Source organism: Orycteropus afer, unplaced genomic scaffold (assembly GCF_000298275.1).
Source record: "Orycteropus afer afer isolate SDZICR_OR568_19922 unplaced genomic scaffold, OryAfe1.0 scaffold00351, whole genome shotgun sequence".
In the NCBI taxonomy this organism is placed as follows: Eukaryota; Metazoa; Chordata; class Mammalia; order Tubulidentata; family Orycteropodidae; genus Orycteropus; species Orycteropus afer.
The window spans coordinates 2,067,734-2,074,369 of NW_006921938.1; positions in this window are offsets into that span (position 1 = coordinate 2,067,734).

Genomic DNA, 6,636 nt, shown 5'->3' on the forward strand with positions numbered 1-6,636 from the left:
ATTGACAGGGAACTTCCAGAAATGTAAGCTGGATTCAGAAAAGGATGTGGAATGAGGGATATCATTGCTGATGGCAGATGAATCTAGCTGAAAGCAAAGAATACCAGTAAGATGTTTAGCTGTTTTATTGACAATCCAAAGGCATTTGACTCTCTAGATCATAGCAAATTATGGATAACATTCCAAAGAATCAGAATTCCAGAACACTTAATCATGGTCATGAGAAACCTGTATGTAGACCAAAATGCTGTTGTTTGAACAGAGCAAGGGGATACCATGTGGTATAAAATCAGGAAGGGTGTGTGTCATGATTGTATAATTTTGTCATACTTATTCAATCCATAGGATAAGCAAATCATCTGAGAAGATAGAATATATGAAGAAGAATACAACATTAGGACTGGATGAAGATCAACAACCTGCAATATACAGATGACATAATCTTGCTTGATGAAAAATAATTTGACTTGAAGCACTTAATGATAAAGATAAAAGAGTACTGTCTTCAGTATGGATTATACCTTAAAATAAACAACAGCAACAAAAAAGGCTCACAATTGGACCAATAAGCAACATCATGATAAATGGAGAAAAGATTGAAGTTGTCAAAGATTTCAATTTTACTTGGATCCATAATCAACACTCATGGAAGCAGCAGTCAAGAAATGAGTCATCATTTTGCACTAGGCAAATGCGTTTTTTTAAAGACCGTTTTAAAGAGTTCAAGAACAAAGTTGCCCTTTTGAAGACTAAAGTGTGCCTGACTCAAGCTATGGTATTTTCAATCATATGTGTGTGTAAACTGGATAATGAATAATGAAGACAAAAAAAAATTGGTGGTTTGAATTGTGGTATTGGTAATAAATACTTAAAATATCTTGGATTGCCAAAAGAATGAACAAATGTATCCCAGAAGAAATGCAGCCTGAATGCTCCTTGGAAGAGAGAATGGCCAGACTACGTCTCATCTAGTTTGATTATTTTGTCAGAAGGGATCATTCCCTGGAGAAGCATATTATGCTTGGTAAAATTCAGGGTCAAAGAAAAAGGGCAAGACTCTCAAAGAAATGAATTGACACAATGGCTGCAAAGTTGGGCTCAAGCATAGCGAGAATTGTGAGGATGGTGCAGGATGGGGCAGGGTTCTGTCCTGTTATAGTTTGGGTTGTTATGAGTTGGAATTGACTTGATGGCTTTCAACTACAACAACAAAGAAGAACAAAGAGGTCTCCCACTCCCCAATCTCAAAACCTATTACATAACCACAGTGGTTTGGGGGGAAAAAAAAATCTGGTACTGGTGCGAAGCAGATATGTAGACCAATGAAACAGAATAAGATCACAGAAATAAATCCATCCACTTACGAACAGTTGGTCTTCAACAAGTAGCCAAAACTCATTAAATGATGCAGTGATAGGATCTTTAATAAATGGTCCTGGCACAACAGGATATCCATTTGAAGAATAATGAAACAAGATTCATACATCACACCATGTAGAAAAATGGACTCAATCTGGATCAAAGACCTGAATGTAAATCTGAAAGCACAAATAACAATAATGATAATAGGGACAGACTTTGGGGTCCTAATTTAGGGCATAAAAACAATATAGAACACAACTAAAAACACATACACCAGTAGGCAAAATAGAGGACTGGGACATCCTAATATTTAAAAACTTAATGCCCATGATAAGATTTCACCAAAAGAGAATCCACATACTGATAAAAAATAAATAAATAAAAATAAAAAAATTATTTAAAAAAATTCCTATTGGGCAAGGGAATAACCTCTAAAATTTATAGAAAACTTCAACACCTTAGCAACAAAAAGACAAATAATACAATTAAAACATTATTGGGGGATATGTACAAACACTTCACTAATAAAAACATTCAGGCATCTAACAAATACACAAAGAAGTGCTTATGGTCATTACCTTCTAGAGAGATGAAAATTAAAACACAACGAGATATCATCTCATCCCCATAATGATAGCAAAATTCAAAGAGATAGAAAACAACAAATGCTGGTGAGGGTGTGGATAGACTGGAACCCTCATATACTGTTGAGGGGACTCTAAAATGATGCAGCCTCTGTAGAAAATGGCAGGATGCTTCCTTAAAAAGCTGGAAATAGAAAAGCTATAAGATCCAGCGATCTGCTAGCAGGTATATATCCTTGAGATATAAGGGCCATGACATAAACCGATACATGCACACTCATGTTCACTGCAGCACTATTCATCATAGTGAAATGATGGAAACAACCTAAATGTCCACCAAACACCAAGAGAGGAACAGATTTACAAACTGTGGTATGTACAAACAATGGAAGACTATGCAATGTTAAGTAACAATGATAAATTTGTGTAACATCTCATAACATGGATGAAGCTAGAGAACATTTTGATGAATTTAGTTGATCACAAAAGAAGAAATATTGTATGAGACTTCTGTTGTTTGAAAAAATGAAGAAAACTTTACACCTATAAAGAAATATGCTTTGATGTTTACTGGGGTTGGGTGGGAAAGGAGGGTAAACAACTATCTAGATTCATAGTGGGAAAGGAGGGTAAACAACTATCTAGATTCATAGCGGAAAAGGAGGGTAAACAACTATCCAGATTCATAGCGACCCCCCTTGGGTTTACAAGGCAGTATAACCCCAGGGTTACAGGTGAGGAGAGACAACTCAGGCACACCCAAAGTAGCAGGCAGGAAGAGCAGGAGAAAGGGGATTAAAAGCCAGGAAGCCAGAGAGAAGAGCAATCAGCCGAAGGGATTAGGTGAGGAGAGGAAACTCAGGCCCGCCCAGAGTAGCAGGCCGGAAGAGCAGGAGAAAGGGGATAAAAGCCAGGAACCCAGACAGAGGAGCAGTCAGCCCCAGGGACAACTCAGGGACATCCAAAGCAGCAGGCCAGAAGAGCAGGAGAAAGGGGATTAAAAGCCAGAAAGCCAGACAGAGGTACAGTCAGCCACAGGGACCCAGGTGGGGATGATACGAGAGGTCTCCAACAGCAAGACAAACTTGTCTGTCAGTTTGTTCTACTGTGGTAACATGTAGATGTGAGTTTTGGGGCTGAGCCTCTGGTGTTTAAAACCCAGTGAGATGCACCTGATGTACAGGTAACAGCCCAGCTTATAGACTGAGACAGAGTAGGAAGAAGGAAGAGGCCGTCCACTTCTCAAATAATTGGCTAGGGAAAACCTTATGAATAGCAAAGAAACACTGTTTGGTACATAACCGTGGACCTTTAGGAATAGTCCATTTAGGCTAAAAAGCTCTCAAAATAGGACTGGGAAAGAGTTGCAACATCTGAATAAACCCAGCCTTACTCATATGGAAAATAGAAAGCTTTCACAGGGATTGTGGGGCTGGCACGGGATCGGGCAGTGTTTTGTTCTGCTGTGCATGGGGTCGCTATGAGTCAGAAATGACTTGACAGCATTTAACAACAATATAACATCACTACTGAAGTAGATTGGGCAAACTTCGTTCTGAAGAGTGACTGATGGGTTTGAACCACCAGTCTGCTGGTTAGTAGTCAAATGCTTTAGGCATTAAGCCACCAGATATCCTAACTAGAAGGTAGACATATAATGTATTAGTAATATAGACATAATATAGCAATAATAATAAGCATAATCATTTTTGTTGCTTTATTCAAGCTTTATATGTTGAATATGTCTTACTTGTATGATCAGATAAAGAAGAGTTATTGACATTAAAAGAAACTAATTAGCCCATATACATTAGAAATAAAGATGTTAGGAAAACAAAAAAGTAAATTATAGGTCAATATCCCTCATGACTATTAATGTAAAAAAATTCTGAGCAAAATCCTAGCCAATAGAACCCAACAGCACACATAATTACATCATCACCAAATGGGATTCTTACCAGATATGCAAAGATCATTCAAAATTAGAAAAACAAATATAATATAAATAAAATAAAGGAAAAAAAATGATCATGTCAATTGATGCAGAAATGACACTGACAAAATCCAATACTCATCTTGATAAAAATGTACAGCAAAATAGGAATAGAAGGGGAATTCCTCAGCATAATTAAGGGCATATGCAAAAAACCAATGGACAACATTATTCTCACTAGACAGATATTAAAAACATTCACCCTACAAATGAGAACCAGACAAGGAGGCTCCTTATTACCACTCCTACTTAATATTGTATTGGAAGTCCCAGGCATAACAGTAAGGCAAGAAAGGGGGATGAAAGGCATCCAAAGTGACAAAGAAGTGGAAGTATCTCCATTTGTTGATGATATGATTCTATAAATAGTAAATCTCAGAGACCCAGCAAGGAAAATATTGGGACTCATAGAAAGATTTAGCAGAGTGGCATGATACAAGATCAACATATAAAAATAAGTTACATCCCACTACACTAACAAAGAAATGAAGAAAACAATACCATACATAACAATCATCCCAAAAATGAAGTACTTAGCAATAAATTTACTGAGGGCCACAGAAGACCTATACAAAGATGACAGAACATACCATGCTAATGGATAGACAGATATAACACTGTGAAAATGACACTTCTACCTAAAGTGATCTATAGATATAATGCAATCCCGATTCAGATTCCATCATCATTCTTTAGAGAGGTAGAAAAACTCATCATCAACTTTATTTGGAAAGAGACTCTGGATAAGCAAAACACTGAAAGAGAGATAGTTTCTTTAACAAATGAAGCTGGCTATCCATTTGCCAAAAAAATAAAACAGGATCCACATCTCCTACTATATGCAAAAAACAAACATAGAGACATGCTCACAATCATTAGCTATTAGAGAGATGCAGATAAAAACAATGAGATATCAACTCATCACAGAATCAATGCTGTTGTTGTTGTTAAGTGCCGTCGAGTTGGCTCCAACTCATAGCTACCATTCGTACAACATTATGAAACAGTGCCCAGTCCTGGACCAGCCTCACAATTCCTGCTACACCTGAACCCATCATTACAGCCACTGTGTCAATCACTCTTGTTGAGTGCCTTCCCCTTTTTCATTGACCCTCCACTATACCAAGCATAATATCTTCCTTCAGGGAATGGTCCCTTCTGACAACATGACCAAAGCAGGTGAGGTGAATGAAGTCTGGCCATTCTTGTTTCCAACAAGCACTATGTCTGCACTTCTTGCCAGGTATATTTGTTAGTTCTTTTAGAACATCATGATACTTTCAGTATTTTTTTTCCATCACCACAACTCAACAACATCAACCTTTCTTTGGTCTTCCTTATTCATTGTCTAGCTTTCACTTACACATGAGATGATTGAACAAACCATGGCTTGGGTTAGGTGCATCTTAGTCTTCAAAGAGATATTTTCACTCTTTCACATTTTAAAGAGGTCTTTTGCAGCAACTTTTCCCAGTGTAATACATCCTCTGATTTCTTCACTGCTGCTTTCAGGGGTGTTGATTGTGGAACCAAGTAATATGAGATCTTTGACAATTTCAAAATCTCTTCTCCATTTATCGTGGTGCTGCTTATTGGTCCAGTTGTGAGGATTTTTGGCATTAATAGCAAAGTTCAAAAAAACAGAAAACATCAAATTCTACTTAGGATGAGAGAGACTGAAGGTTTCACACACTACTTTTGGGACTGCTGCAAAATGATACAACCACTGTGGAAAATACTACGGTGTTCTTAAGAAGCTAGAAACAGAAATATTGTATAATCCTTCAATCTTATCACTAATTATATATCCTAGAAAAATAAGAGCCTTAAGAAAAACAGATATATGTATACTTATGTTTATTGCAGCATTATTCACAATACCAAAAATTGGAAACCACCTAAGCACCCATCAATGGAAGAATGGGTAAAGAAACTATGGTACCTATATACAATGGAATATTATACAATGTTACACAATAGCAATGAGTCTGGGAAACACTTCATAATATGAATGGAACTAGAGAACATAATTCTGAGTGAAATTAGTCAATGACAAACAGGCAAACAATGTATGAGACTACTCTAAAAATTCAAGAAAAGGTTTACACAAAGGAAAAAAAAACTGAAGTTTACTAGGGATGGTATGGGAAGGGAAGCTAAAATACTAAGTTGAGGGTAGACACATATTAACTCGGTTGAAGGGAAAGGCAATATACAATAAGCAGAGGTCAGTACAAAATGATCAATGTAAAGAAGACACTTGGAGGAGCACAAGAATTAAAGGCAAGATTTTTTTAAAAAATAATGTAATTTCCCTAGTCATATATACACAATTGTATTTTTTGAGCTTATCAATTGTTAACATGTGATTTTCATCTAAAAATTTAAAAAATAACTTTTGATATGTGTATTTCTAAAGTTTTCTTTCCAAAAATCAATCTAATAATGTATGCAATAAATTCTAGTTCATACGTGACAATTTCATTTCATTACCCTTTTTATGTGATTTTAATTTCTATTTATTCTAATTTGAACATATTTTAATTTAATTGATTGATATATATTTCTTTTTGGCTAACTATGATTTCTCCATTACCCTTTTTGGTTATTACTATTTTCATCTTGATATATAGTATGTAAGCTACATTTTGTTAATAATGTTATTAAATTGCCTTCTATGATAATTAGAAAAAAATA